We start from the raw sequence: 15,882 nt of genomic DNA on the forward strand, positions 1-15,882 counted from the left end.
CTTTTAAAGCTGATTCCATTGTGCACATATACCACATTTTCTTTATCGATTTAGCTCTTGAAGGACTTCTAGGTTGGTTCCACAGTTTACCTACTGTGACTTGAGCTGCTATAAACATTGATGTGGCTGCATCACTCTAGTATGCTGATTTTAAGTCTTTTGGGTATAGATTGAGGAGTGGAATTTCTGGATCAAATGGAGGTTCCATTCCATGTTTTTTGAGGAAGCTCCATACTTCTTTCCAGAGTAGTTGCACCAATTTGCAATGCCACTAGCAATGTATGAGTATACCTTTCCCCCCCCACATTCTCAGCAACACTTATTGTTGCTTGTATTCTTGTTAATTGCCATTCTGGCTGGAGTAAGATGGTCTTAGAGTAGTTTTGATTTGCATTTCTCTAATTTCTGGTGAAGTTGAACATATTTTCATATATTTGTTGATCGACTGTGTATCTTCTTCTGTGAAGTGTCTGTCCATTTCCTTAGCCCATTTATTGATTGGGTTATTTATTCTTTGGGTATTGAAGTTTTTGAGTTTTTTATATATCCTGGAAATTAGGGTTTTATCTAATGTGTGTGTAGTAAAGATGTTCTCCCACTCTGTGAGCTCTCTCTTCATATTATGGTTTCCTTTGCTGAGAAGAAGCTTTTAAGTTTGAATCCATCCCATTATTAATTCTTGATTTTATTTCTTAAGTACAGGGTCTCTGGTCTATTTCCTAGGTCCTTGATCTACTTTGAGTTTTGTGCAAGGTGAGAGATCACGGTTTAATTTCAGTCTGCTACACATGGATTTACAGTTTCCCCAGCACCATTGTTGAAGAGGCTATCGTTTAGCTAATGTATGTTTTCGGCACCTTTGGCAAGAATGAGATAACTACATTTATGTGGGTTTTTCTCTGTATCTTCTATTTTGGACCATTGGTCTACATGTGTATTTTGGTGCCAATAGCATGCCATTTTTGTCACTACAGATCTGTAGTATAGTTTAAGGTTTGATATTGTGATGTCTCCTACTTCACTCTTCTTGCTAAGGATTGCTTTGTCAATAAGGATTTCTCTGTGTCTATTTTTCCAAATGAATTTCATGATTACTTTTTCTATTTCTATGAGGAATGTTATTGGGATTTTAATTGGAATCACATTAAATCTGTATAAGGTTTTTGATAGTGTGGCCATTTTGACAATATTAATTCCATGAGGGAGGAATTGGAATCAGGTACCTGCTCAAAAGGGGACGGATCCGATAGCCACGCCCACCTCAAAATGGCAAGGAATGCTTTCCAAGATGTAGTCGGTGTGCTTCCAGAGCCGGGGTGTCTGGTGATGTCAGGGGAACCGATGGCCTTGTGCTGTGGGGAGGTAGCAGCTGAGTGACCTGCGTGGGAGTGGAGCGGAGTCTCGGTGGTCTGCAGATGTGTTGGTAGGTGGTTCTGCTAAGGCGCTGGCCAAGTGTTAAGTGAACTGCAACTTTGGCTTTGGGTCCTGCTCAGACACTGAGGCCCGGAGTCCTGAGCGAGGTCACAGCGCTGGTCATTTCTGTAGAGAGAAGCTGTACAGGGGCCTCTAACACTCTCAAGAGATGCAGAATTCTACTAGGAGAGATCTGGGTCACAGAGCAACACAGATGCTGCTTCCCTCTGGTCCGCCATCTTGAAAGTCTTTTCAATTTCTTTCTTTAGTTTTCATTGTATAGGTCTTTCATCTCTTTTGTGAAATTTATACCCAAATATTTCATTTTTGAGGCTATTGTGAATGGGATAGTTTTCCTAATTTCTCTTTCAGAGGGTTCATCACTAATAGATAGAAATGCATTTGATTTATGGATATTGATTTCATATCCTGTGACATTGCTGAATTTGTTAATATTAGAAGTTTTCTGGTGGAGTTTTTTTGGATCCTCTATGTGTAGAATCATGTCATCAGCAAATAGTGATAGTTTGAGTTCTTCTTCCCCTATTCCTATCCCTTTAATTTCTTTCATCTACAGCTCTGTCATGTAGTCTAAGCTGTAGTGGAGTTTAAACAGCAGTATAGTTTAAACTCTGGCTAGAGTATCAGGGACTATGTAGAGTAGAAGGTGAGAGAGGGCATCCTTGTCCTGTTCCAGTTCTGAGAGGAAATGCTTCCAATCAGAAATGCACTTTGAGGATGAAGAGGTCCTAGTTCCTCTGCTCTCTCCCCCCACAGCCCAGGTGGGATGTCTCTTAGGAAGGTGGGGGTCCTCTCCCAAGGCTGCCCCACCTGGCAGATGGCCTAGTTCCCCTGCAGAGGCCACATCGGGGATGGGGCGAGCAGCCACCCGGCGGGCTCATGGCCAGTGCCAGGCGAGGCAGGTGTGGGCAGCCTAAGGTCCTCAGCAGCTGCCTGGGTATTGCCACCCCCCTCGTGCAGCTTCCTGAACAGGCCGCTCAGCCAGGACCAAGACCCAGGGCCTGGAACAGCCACTGCAGAGGCCATTCCAGCCTCTCGTCACCCTTCCACTCTGAGGCTCACTGCCCTGCGCCCTCGCTGCCGCCGCCAGCCTGGAGCTCTTCACTGTAGCCACCGGACTCCCCACATGGTCGCCAGATGCCACTGCAGCAGGATTCCTGTTACCCCAGCAGGATGAAGATGCTCACCACTGGACGCCTCTGTGTCCTCAGCCCCGTTTCCAGACTCTACTGGTGCTGCCGCCACCGTGCAGCAACCAAACTCCCAAACCCCAGCTGGACTATGATGCTGCCCACCAAGGGCCCAACGTCAATGCCCTTCACCCCCCGCCATGATGCCTGACTCCAGTGCCCCATGCCGGCTCCCGGATGAAGCTGCATGTTGTTGCTGCCACCACCAGACTCCATCATGGACGCAAGACAGCGATACGCAGCACTGGATGCCCACTTCACCCACTGCAGCCAGACTCCTGTGGCACTGCAGGACAGAAATGATCATGGCAACATCCCTCTGTTGTCACCACAGCAGCTTCTGGACTCTTCTGCTGCCACCGCCACTGTGAGTATGCAGCAAGGGATCTCCCAAACTGCAGCTGGATGCCAACACCTCAGCTGTTGCCACCCCCACGCCAACTCTCAACTCCGGACCTCCCTCGCCTGATGCCCTACGCCTGAAGCAGCTACATGTTGCTGCTGCTGCCACCAGATGCTACCACTCCATGAGGCCTCTTCAGTGATTCCATCCCAAAGATGCTGCTGTGCTGCCCAAGACCACAGAAGCTGGGAAGTTGGGTAGTCTCCATCGCAGTCGCCTCATCAGTGCCCACCGGTTGCTTCCTGCCTTTCCTCCCCCAGGACCACCCACCAGTCCTTCTGGGCCCTTGAGCAGGAGTTGTGCTGACTCAGGGAACTCATCCAAGGAAAACAAGTGAGTACTTTAAACAAAGGTTGCAGTCCTCACAGCAGGCAGTGGGCGGGGCTAGGTGGGTCCAGCCTCCTGGTGAGGGGGCAAGGGTGGAGCTACTGGCCTCCTCTGGACCTTGACCCTGTGGGGCAAGCTGGAGAGGGATCTCTGGCTGCTCTGGGAGTCCAGCCTGGAAGCAGCTTCCTAACTCACCCTCACACTCCTCTCTGAAGGGGACTCTGGATTCCAGAGAAAGCCATCTGGGCTCTTGGGTTCTGGGCAGTGGTATGAGCCAGACTGGACAGACTCCACCCACCTGGACTTGGGGAAAAGCCCCCTCTTGGGAAAATACCCTCCTAGATCTACCAAACTTAGCCTGACATTGACTTCTTCCATGAGATTATCAAGAAAGGAAAAATATGTTACCTAGTTTTGTCTTGCAAAGGGTAGTGTGGGGAGAGGTAAAGGCATCAGAGTTGGTAGAGCTGAATTCACATCCCATTTAACTGGGTGACCTTGTCCAGGGTCCAGAACTAGGTACAACCTTGGTTTTGCATCTGGTAAAACAATGATGGTGAGGATGATAAGCTATCACCATCTGTCATAGCTGGAGACCTCATGCGTGGTTCATAAATCTGACTATTCCAATAACTTAAGAAAATGACAAAGAAAGCACACAACCACACAGAAGTACCTTTTCAATAATCCGGGGGTGGCTCTGTGAATGCAAGGGCCCATGGAAAGACATAGAGCCACTGGAATTCTTTATTCTTACATAGGAGACACACAAGGGGAGTTTCCATAGAATATTTTATCCCAAAAAGGGCAAAGGGGTCGGAATACAAGGGAACAGATGAGTGTAACTCAACCCCAGTGGGTGATGCCTACACCTGGAGCCATGCCTTGTTATCTGAGCTGGGGTGACGCCCACATTACTGCAACCTGGCACTGCCCTGCCAGACTGAATGCAGTAATTGTTCAGAACCCGGTGCATCAGGGCTTAAAGGCGTCTGCATCCAAGGCAGCTCCCGACAATAAGCCATGGGCAAATCAAGTTGTTCTGCACTACCTCACCCTGGGAGCCAGGTAGGCATTCAGCAATATTTCCGTGCAGAAATATATTCTCAGACTAAAGGTGACACACCTAGAAGTGCACCTTTGGATGACAACTGACTTGTGAGGTAGGGAGTTGAAATTTACGTCATGTTTTTAGAGGAAATAATAATATATGTAAGGTCATAAACCAAAGCATGAAATGTTGGGTCAAGCTCATGGAATTAAAAGCTCTTTTCAAATTTATTTAATGTTACATTGAGATAAATCTATGTAGTTCAAGCCTCCCGGGATATCCCCGACTTCTGCTGCACACACAGGGAGCAGTGTCCACAACTTTTTTACTCCTCTTTACATTATCACCAAATGTATGTGTTTGTGTGTATACACACACACACACACACACACACACACACACACATACACATATATATACTCGCACACATATACATGATGTATTATGTAATATTTTGTTCTTTTTGGTTTGTTTTTAGACTGTCTGTAATAGAATCTCATATACATTCTTTTGCTCCCCTTCAGCTGACCATCAGGAAGAAGGAAACACCAGAGAAGCTTGAGGATCAGAAGGACACTTGCCCTGCTCTGGTCACCCTGGAAGCTGGCTAGCCTGCACACACCAAAGCTTGAGGAAACAGCAGCCCTGCTTCAGCCACTTGAGGGCTGGCTGATCAATGCAAGGAGGAAAATAAACTAAGCAACAGGACAAATGGACTGTTTCATCCTGTAAGAGGGCTCTCATACTGTGGTGCATTGCCACCCCTTACTTCTGTCATATACACAGTCCTCTCCTTGGTCTTTAGTACAGGACTGACAACCACCAAACACATAGCTAACCCATAATGGGGGGCGGGGCAAGGGAAGATGGGAGGGACTTTGGATTGGGCAGAGGGGAGTATGGGAGGGGAGGGGATATGGGAGTGGGAAGGATGGTGGAATGAGGTGGATTGTATTAATCTATGTACATGTATGATTGCAGGAATGGGGTGACTGTGCACTGTGTCTAACCAAGAAATGAAAAGTTGCCTCCATTTGTGTTTAATAGTCAAAATTTATTCTGCTGTTATATATAACTAATTGAAAAAAATTCATAAAGGTCTAAGGCTTAAAAGGAAGTTTAGACACTTTAATGGTCATAAAAATATGTATACTTTTCTTATATAAAATTTAAACTTATTAATTAAATTAAAAAAAAAAAAAAAAAACTAGCACATGTACTAGTTCAAACCTGAAAGGGCATTAAGGCTTGGGAACCAAGCTCACTCTTTGGAGGATGGTTTTTCTATTCTTGGTGGATTGAAAAGTTTAATTGACATAGTATGGATTATGCTATTGTTTTATTGCTTTCATATTTGTCTCCCCTTTACAATGAAACTATTGGGTCAACTATAGGAGCAGCTGTTAGAGAGAGGGGGGGGGGGCGGGAGGAGGGAAACACGGAGGGAGAAATTAAGATTATGGCATTATATAAAATTTTAAGCCTAGAAGATGATGTTTTTTGATTTAAAGGGTTAAATAATGAGCATAGAGGGGGTAACGATGTATCACAAATACTCCAAATACTCCAAATGATGTAGTGTCCAAAAGATCCCCACCTTAATTGTAACATATAAGCCTTTCTCCTAGTAAACAAGATTTTTTTTTTGAAGTCAACAGGATTTCTAGAGAGCTCATTGTGGTTTAGCTCCTCTTTATTGTAAAGGTCAGGTTTCTCTTTCTTGTAAAAGTTAGGTCTGCAGGGCTGGGGTTGTGGCTCAGTGTTAGAACACTTACCTAGCAGGTGTGAGGCACTGGGTTTGATTCTTACACCACATAAAAATAAAATAAGGTATTGTGCCCATCTACAACTTAAAAAAAAGTTATGTCAGCAATCAAACTTGTTGATGTACAAAAGTTACTCTTTCTCTTTTCTTAGTAAAATCTTGTGAAACCTCTGTCCAATCTAAGAACATGGAAGAAAAAGTAACTATTATGTTAGCCATTGTGTTGTGTAACCATTCACTTAGTAGAAATCCCAGAGAACTTCCATACCTGGGGTCCAGGGATTTTTTGGCATTAGCCCCTCTGGATTACACCAGCTTAAATAAACCTTGTTCCTGCACATTTCTCAAGTGTCCAGCCTCCTCTGTCCTACATCAATACCTGCTTGAAATGCTAGAATGTCCCCATTCTTGAAGGACACTCAGAGACAGTCTCTCTGACTCTGCCACAGTATGAATTCTATCCAAAGATATTAATCACAAAAAACTAAAGGGAGATTACACTATAGTGACCTCCTGGGGGGAGATTCAGTGTTGCATGATGAAACTTGTATACATATATTGTATTGCTATGATATACCCTGTAAAGTATAGAAATGATACATCTGAATAAACATGTTTTGTGAGAAATTGAATGTCATGTTTGCATTTGGGGTTGTTTCTAATATTATGCTGTAATAATATTTAATGATGTGATTACATTTTTTTTTAAATCTGAAAAAGACATCAGAATTTTGTACAGTAACATTGTTAGTAAAGGGGATATTTTGGTGATTAGAATTTTTGCTTTCCTGTTAAAGCTAACTTGTTGAATTAAAGCTTTGCAGCAGACACCAACCCATTAGAACCTCAGTCTGGTGAAGCCACAGCGCGGTGCCTGACCAGGGAAGTGCCCATGTGTGCCTGGTTCTTTGCCACCTAGTAGATAGGAGCCCTGACCCAGGGGGGTGGGACCTGCATTCCTGCCCCCTTACTTTCTCTTGTGGGGGCACCTTGACTGCTGTGCTCTGCTTTAATCTCTCATCTGTGAGAATATTTGTCCAATGTGCCATGGGGCTGTTGAAGATCCGTGATGAAATTTATGAAGTTTAACGAAGTCTGGCTGGTCTATAGCTGAGGAGTGGCGCACCCTGCCAAAGCTGCCTATGTGACTGCCCTCTACCTGCTTTCCTGTGTGGTCCCTGTAGAAGGCAGGGGCACTCCTGTTCATCTGCCATGCAGCCTGCCAGTTTCAAAGGGTGAGAGATGTTAAGCAGCAGTGAATTGTGAGAAATGTAATGCAAGCCAATATCAGGGCAAGGTCATGGGTTTTCCTTAAGTTACTTTTAAGGTTTTCTTTAAATTAATTTTAAGGCAAGTGGGTACTCAGATAATGCAGGAAAACAACAAGTATACAAATAAAGAGAACAAAAGGAGCCAAATAAGAAATACATCAAAGGTTTAATGGGGGCTATTCCTAACTCTTGACAGGGTCAGTTGAGGTCATTGTAAAGCTAGAATTGATGGACACAGGTGTCCCAATTCTCACATTAACATAGGATTGACTCGTAAATAACACTCCCCTCCCTAGGTGGACACCATGACAGTTCTGGAAAGGACCAACTAGAGCCCAAAACTCTACCACCTGACATGAAGGAGTTGAACCCTGATTGTCAAATAGTGCTGAAGGTGGACCCCAGCTCTCAGGGCACCCCTAAAACACCAATCCATTTGGAGACAGCATTGTTCCATTTGTCATTCTCGGCTGGGAGAAGACCCACTCAGGAGTGCTCTTTGTTTGAGCCTTACTCTACTTTTACTTATAATGAAGCTCTCCTGCATGGCTTTTTGAGTCTGTAATTTCTCTTTTTTTGGAACAGAAACACTGAGGTTTGGAGCTTCAACTCCCCACTCTCCTGGAGTCCCTTGTCAACCCTAGCAACCTGCATCTTGGTGTACCATTGCAGTAAGATGAGTTCCTTGTTTGGAGCTAAAGTTTTATGGCAATAAACAAGGCATCCTATGAATCCATGAGTGGTGATAGTAGCAGAAGCTTTATGAATAGGGAAAGAACATTTACATTTGGAATTTGTATTTACTCCTGTGAACCACCATGTTTCTGCTAGTGTTTGTGAGCAACTCTGCCATCTCCAGGACTCTGTGTCAGCTTGTTATCAGCAGGAGGAACATGCACCAGTGGAGTAGCTAGGTCAATCCAGGTAGGAAGGAGCCCATGTTCTGCCCAGGCATACACTTCCTTTCGGAAATGTGGGGTGATAACGGGATTCCAGAATGTGGGTCCCCAGTTCTAGACCATACTTCCAATGGGAACTTAAAAATCTCTTCACACAGAAATCATTAGGCTCAAATGGTTTCACCAGCAAGTTTTATCAAACGTCTAAGGAGCAAATAATTTCATTCTTACACAAAATTCTCCAGGGTACTGAAAAAGGACATTCCTTATTTCACATGAACATTAGGCCACTCTAATAAACATGGGTGCAAAATTCTTCACTAAACATTAGCAAATCAAGTGCAGTGTAGCAAATGTGTTTTTTATCACTGGTCTCAGAAATGCTATACATAATTGTATCAAGGGGAAAATACATACACACATACATTTATCTGAGAATGAAAGATTTAATATGTGAAAATCAATGTGATCCTCCATCTCAATAGAGTGAAGGAGGAACATGATATGATTTTCTCACTAGAGGCAGAAGAGCACTCATGCTAAGTGACATGCAGGGCATTAGAATAAAGAGCTACTTCCCTTTTCTGTTCCAGAGCAGCTTCAAAAGTGCTAACCACTCTTTTGTAAGGCTGGTGGATATTTTAGGGATGCAGGTTGGGCAGTATGAAGGGTTCATTCTTACAAATCTATACTAAATCGATATCACTTTGACATCTGTTTAATCTGTTCACATAACTTGGAGGGAATCTGGTGATGTAACAAAATGTAGAAAAAAGAAATGCTTTGGAAAGGAGAGGGGGAGCTAGTCCTGGGTAGGCATCGGCATCCACATTTTGAACTGCTACAGCCCATCAGTCCCCCTGACTATCTTCAGCCTTGGCCTTTGGACGGGGCCAGCCCAGCAACATGGGCAGGTGGGCAGGTCGACAGGGCACTGAGGCCAGGAGAATCTTCTCGAAGAAGAAGAACTTGGTCACAGGTCTCCATGGACAGGAGCAAGGCAGAGAAGAACCAAGACAGTTTCTTCTCCAATGCAAATCCCAGCAGCCACTTCCTCTCAGGCTTCTCAGACCAGATCTTAATTGGAATCCTCTCTTTCCTGAATCCATGGGAACCCACAGACTTCATTTGGGGCAGGCTGCAAGCTGGGCTGAGGCATAAATCTGAGCTCTGGGACACACATTGGTACTATTTCCTGGGCAGGGATGGCAGTGTCCCCTCTGTTACCCAAGGAAGGACTATGGTCCCTGTGGGACAACAAGTTCCAGACAGGAGTGGGGTCTCTGTAAGCTCTTTACACATCAACTTTGCTCAATTTATCTTAACCCTAAATTAAAGAATATATTTAACTCCTTAAAAAAAAGGGAAGTTCTCTTCTAAGTACCTGGAGAAGACCAGGGAGGCTGTGGTATTTGGTCCAGTGAGACTGTTGGCTTCAGAATCCTGCCCTGGGTTTCACTGGGGCCATAGGATGGAAGTGAAGATGTCAAAGGCCAGAAGAAACCCTAATATACACTTCCTAAGTAACAGAGTGCTTAAGTTGTTTTTCCAGAATCCACTTAAAGAAAATTTATAACCAGCTATTCAAAAATGGACCTATGCAGAAAAGCCAGCCCCATCAGCCAGTGACTTTTTTGAGGTTTAAAGCTCAACTTCCCTGCTACCCCACAGAACTTGATAACTACCTGGAAAAGAAATATACAACCTGTGAAGAGGCAGGATGACCATCTAGGCCTGTGCCCCAAACCCTAACTTTTCCCCTTCTCGCCACCCAGCCAACAAACACCTTCTCCCTTTCTATAAATTCCACTAATCCCAACTGATCCCAGAGGCAGATCTGAACTTACTGCTCTGACTTCTTGCTGGCTGACCTCACAATAAGCCTCATTCTTTTTGCAAAAACCGATGCCATAGTATTGGCCTCTGTGTGCCTATGTAGCGAGCCTTTGGGCTGGCATCATTAGGAACACCCTCCAGTGCCCCAGGGATAAGATTGCCTCTCTGCTCCCAAGATTCCCACAGTTGGTGTGTTGGGACAAAGGAGATTAAGTGCTCAGGAAATTGTCCCAGCTCCTTGGCCTCCTCAGAGCCCCACCTTCTCCCACCAGGTTCTGGTCAGGTTCTGAATTTGCCAGACACTGGGAGAATGGGAAGAGAGAAAAATCCCTTCCATCAGGTCTGTAGCTTCCAGAGCTTTCCTCTCCAGCCTGGGAATCTGTATGTGCAATGGTAGCTTCCACTGACACTCTGGGCTGTGAAGGCCTGGGGAACACTGGGACAGAGAGGACTAGGATGCTAGGCAAGAGGGTTGGGGCAGATGTCCTACTTTCATGGGTCAGAATCAGTCAAAAGGAACCAGGATCCAGACCTAGGCATTTTGAGGTGATGCCAAGGCAGGAGCTGATCAAAATTCTGCTTAGGGAAGTCCTGAGGCTAGGGGTTGCTCTGTCAGGACTTGTGTTCTGAGTCCCCATGGGTTCCTTGTAGCTGTAGGCTCTTGGATTCCTGCAGGAGCACTAGACATTGTGATGTGTAGTCTAATTTTAGGAGCCAGAGAAGACAACTGAATTCAATTTCTGGGTGCATAGGTGCAGCCTAAATCCTTTCCCAGACCTAATAGTACTCCCCTAGTTCAGAAACATGAAGACTCTGAGTACATAGGACCGACTGTGGACACGGCTGCAAGGGTCTGCGTGAGGACACGGAATTGTCACTCTGAGTACAAGAAAGCTGTGCTCCAGATGATGGTGCATATGTCTTTAGCTTGAAACTTGTCACAGCTGCCCTATGTGACAGCTTTGGAACACACAGACAGCTCCAGCACACCTGAACTAGACCTCCTGCAGTTTGGTCCCCCATTGGTTGACCCATGACTGTTTGAAAAGCAGTTCTTCTTTCTATTATAGGTGTGGGAAATTATTTCAGGTAATGCAGCAGCTGCTGGGCTGCATACCCCACTGTGAGGAAAAAGGGTCTAAAATAGTTCCTTTCCCCTAAAAATGGTTGGATCCCAAATCTACAGACTCAGAATCTGCATTGCAACAAGATCTCTCGGGTGACTGATATGCACTCTTGAGAAGGGCTGGCTAGGTGCAGCCTTTCCTGGATCCGGGCTGTTAACCTGGTGTACACCTGGGTGGGGGAGATATCGAAGTTGACTGAGTCAAAATGGCATCCCTTGTGTAAACCCTAACAACAGAAACAAAAAGTAAATGCAGCTGGGAGATTTCGAAGGAAGCCTTCTTAGGCGAGTTTGCCTGGTAGTAACCACCACAGAAGACTCTGCCAGAACCTGAGACCTGACAAGGCCACCACAATCTCATTCGAAAAGTACTTCTGCCAGGATGCCTGCTCAGCCACCATCTGTGCCACCTCAGACTGGAGCTGTCCTTGTTATTAATCATTTGTGATCAAAGATTATTATTTCAAAATGTTTGATATAATCCTCATTTTGTATTTAAAAGCTTCACCTTCCCTCAACCTCTTTGAATATGCTCATAGTTTGCCATGGTACAAGTACTCCCACTGCTATACTTTGTTATTCCCAAATAAATATTATTTTTCTTTTTTCTTTTTGGTACCAGGCATTGAACTCAGGGACACTTGACCACTGAGCCACATCCCCAATGTTATTTTGTATTTAGAGAGAGGGTTTCACTGAGTTACTTAGCAACTCGCTTTTGCTGAGGCTGACTTTGAACTCATGATCCTCCTGCCTCAGCTTCCTGAGCTGCTGGGATTACAGGTATGCACCACCACACCTGGCCCCTACAACAAAATCATTATTCTTTAAGTGTTGAGAGCCACAGCCCAAGGGGCCCCAGCAAACTTCTAGCTGCCAATTGATTGGCTCCTCTGTGGTGATGCTCATTGGGTTGTTTCCCCGCCCTTTCAGACCACGGAGCTGCTCATTGGGGGACTTTTTTTGGCTCTGCCCATGCGACCCAGCCAATTGGTCTCAAGAGCAGGAGGAGTGGGGGAGGTTGAGAGGCTTGTGGGAAGCTGGTGGTGGCAGTTGGGCTCTGAAGGTTTTCCTGAAGAGCTGTGTGGTTTGGTGTGTGTGTTCTAAAAATAAAGTTTGTTTCTTTTGACAAGTGGCTCCTGAATTGTGCCCAGCCAGACTGCGGCATTTGAGAATCTTTCTGTCTCTGATTTCTATAAGATTGATACCTGTTTTGAATGATACTCTTCAATGTTCTCCATAAATTTAGGTGGTTGCTCCTTTCCCAGAAAGCACCTGAAGCCCAGACAGAAGGGCATCATCTAGGAACCCATCTGCATGGGTCCTTTCAGGTCAGCCTCACCATCAGGGGTTGGCTTGCAGGCACAGTTCCAATGCCACAACTATAATGTGAAAATTCAATTTTTTTTCTCTTTTACTTCTAGATCCTCAAGCTAGGCAGGGTGACCAGAGGAAGGTAAAGAGAAGTCCTCCCCTCCAGGTCTCACACAGCAACAGTAACTGCATGTACATGGGAAAGGATTTCCCCTATTTTAGGGTCTTTCAGGTGGAGTTACTTTCTGTTGGGTATACCAATCAACTCTGATGGCAAAGAAAGCTGCGCTGTATAGCACAAAGCTGGGATTAAAACAGAGCTCTACAGAGGGACTTCTTATCTATCTTGGTCACCCTAGGCAGCAGTCAGCTATGGAACTTTCCATTAGTCTGTAGAAGCCTAGGCTATTGGCCAAGGCCTAATCACTTGGACCAAAGTGATAATAAAAAGCCCATCCTACATATGGTAGTATACATTTTAAGGCAACGAGGATAAAAATGCCAGTGAACATGCGGAGGAAATTTAGAAACTGCCTCTCACTAGCCTCCCCAGCCCAGCTAGAGGCCTCCTCACCAATATATGTCTTAATTGTTCCAGAGCAGTTGTATCCTCTGGGATCACTCAGGCATTATGGATAGTGCGTAGTCCCAAAGAAAGTAACACATAGCAGCCCCATTTCAGCAATCTCACTGAGTTTGGGGTTCCTTCTTCTGAAACAATGCTTCTCAAATTCTAATGTGTGATGTGCATATGAATATATGGCAATCTTACTAACATTCTGATCCAGAACATCTGGTGGTGGAGTGCTTGCCTGGCGTGGGTGAGGCCCTGGGATTAATCCTCAGCACTGCATATAACTAACTAACTAACTAAATAAATAAATAAATAGATAAATAAATAAAAGATCCGTCAACAACTAAAAACATTAAAAAAAGAGAAGAAGGTCTGGATTTTGCCTTGAGATTCTGCAATTTAATGTCTCTCCCAGTGATGCAGATGCTGCTGGTTCACAGGCTACATTTTGAGTAGTGAGGCTCTACCAAGTGCCAAGGAATTTAGGGCTTTCAAAATATTAACTATACAGTCTGAGGTGAGGCCAGGCCTCAATTAGCCAAACCTAGAAAGATATTAACACTCCCAAGACAACTCACTGAATCCCAGCTGAGTGCCAGTGATTTTAGCCAGACCAAGCCTTGATTTAACCCTCCCTCATTTAAGGTCTTTAGTACACATTGCCATGCTTGTTCCCCAGGATCTGCCAATGCACACTGATGATGTGTGCAACTTTTTAATGTACAGACTACCTCCTTGCAGATGGCTTTTGCTTCTGCATCTGGGCTACTTGGGATCTAACTTCCTTGTGTGTGCTGGGGATTGAACCTGGGACCCTGGGCATGCTATGTGTGCACTCTACCATTGAGCTATAGCCCCAGTCCCCAGGGTCTAACTCTTATTATGAGGTAAGGCTCTGAGTTCTGAGGAGGATCAATACCAGGTTATGAGACATCTGGCCTAAATGTAGAGTCACTCAGTCAATGGAAGGCCAGTCCCCTTAGGCACAAGTGTGGCTTCCTATTTAAAGATGTTCAGGGAACCAAAGTTCTCAGCATCTGCCCAAATGTCCTTATTCCAGGCCTCAAGGTCCCACTGCTTCCACATCAGTGTCCTTCCCTTGGAGTTAGTGACCTGGTATTGTCGTAAATTTAATTGACATAAAACTCAGCAGTATTTACATTCAGGTCCTTGGCTTGGTACTCAGCCCTATCTGCCCTGCGACTAGAGGAGATGAGGGGTTCCTTCAAGACTGACACCAAGGCATTCTGGTTCCATGGAAGTTCTCAGCTGGATAGTTGCACCTTTGATCTCAATTTGTTTTTCACTGGATTTGTTTCTTAGAGCTCTCAGAAAAAGTTCAAGAATCTTTATAATTTATATTGTTGCCATAGAAACCAAACGTCGCAGTCACTTGAACTCCAAGAAACTTGCCTTCCATCTTCAGTTCATTCTGATGGTAATTGGTGTGATCTGATGCCACCACATAGGTGTGTAAACTGCTAACAAATGATGTAAAAGGAATCTACCAAAGTCATATAGACCTCTTCCTGGAGGGAAGAGGAGAGAAATTGGATGTGAAAGAAGGAAGTGGAATTCCATTTAAGATGCAATGTTTTATGACTTTTATTTTTTTTAAAAAAGTTTGAAGGCAATATGAAAACAGCATTTATAAATTCTATATGGTAAAGATTTATTATGATATGATTGCATTTTCCATTTTTTTTTCAAATTTTGACATACTTCATTCCCAACACAGAACTATATAACATTATGATATTGAAGGGTTTATCCAAGGATTCAGGTTGATCGAAAAATGAGAAAGGAATTCATAAAACCACTACAACAAGTAAAATACACATAGCAAAATCACTTCAAAATTGCTACATGGTACAGAACCCAAACTCATAAAAAGCAAAAGGTGTCTTTTTCTCCCTCTGGCACCTATTTGTATTTCCCAAAACACTTCCTAGTCTTTTAGGTATACTTCCAAAGACACTTAATGCATTTACAAGTGCAAACATATATCAAGTCTATAAGCATAAGATGGATATTATTGGGCATGTTGCATGTTCACTATACAATATACCTTAAAGATGATCCCACATTAATACATATACAAATCCCCCTTTTATGGCTTCTTAGTATTGATTTGTCATAATCTATTAGGCACTCTGGGTAGTTATTTACTATTTTGCTACTTTCTGTTACTAGAAATCAAGTGAAATTCCATACTTCTCTATAGAAGTCATTTTACCCATATTTGAGTATCTATACAGAATAAATTCCCCAAAGAGAAATTACTAGGTAAAGGGATATATACATTTAAATTTCTGACAACCACTGCCAGATTGTTCTCTACAGAAGTGGTATTAATTTCTAAAAAAAAAATATGAAGATGCTTTTCTTCCTGTCAAGTAGTATGCTATCATTCTTAATTATTTTGTCAATTGGTATTTCTGCCATCATGAATGACTGTCTCCATATGTTTAGGAACTATTCTAAATTCCTTTTCCACCTGTCATTTTCTTTGCCCATTTTTCTTTTCAGGATCTTAGAATTTTTCTCTTCCATTTATAGGGATATTTTTTGTTTTGGGGTGGTACTGGGGAATGGGACCCAGAGGCACTCTACCCCTGGGCTAGATTCCCCAGCCCTTTTAATTTTGAGACATAGTCTCACTGATTTTTCCAGGCTGGCCTTGAACCTGGGA

The sequence above is a fragment of the Marmota flaviventris genome (genome assembly GCF_047511675.1).
Source record: "Marmota flaviventris isolate mMarFla1 chromosome 17 unlocalized genomic scaffold, mMarFla1.hap1 SUPER_17_unloc_1, whole genome shotgun sequence".
In the NCBI taxonomy this organism is placed as follows: Eukaryota; Metazoa; Chordata; class Mammalia; order Rodentia; family Sciuridae; genus Marmota; species Marmota flaviventris.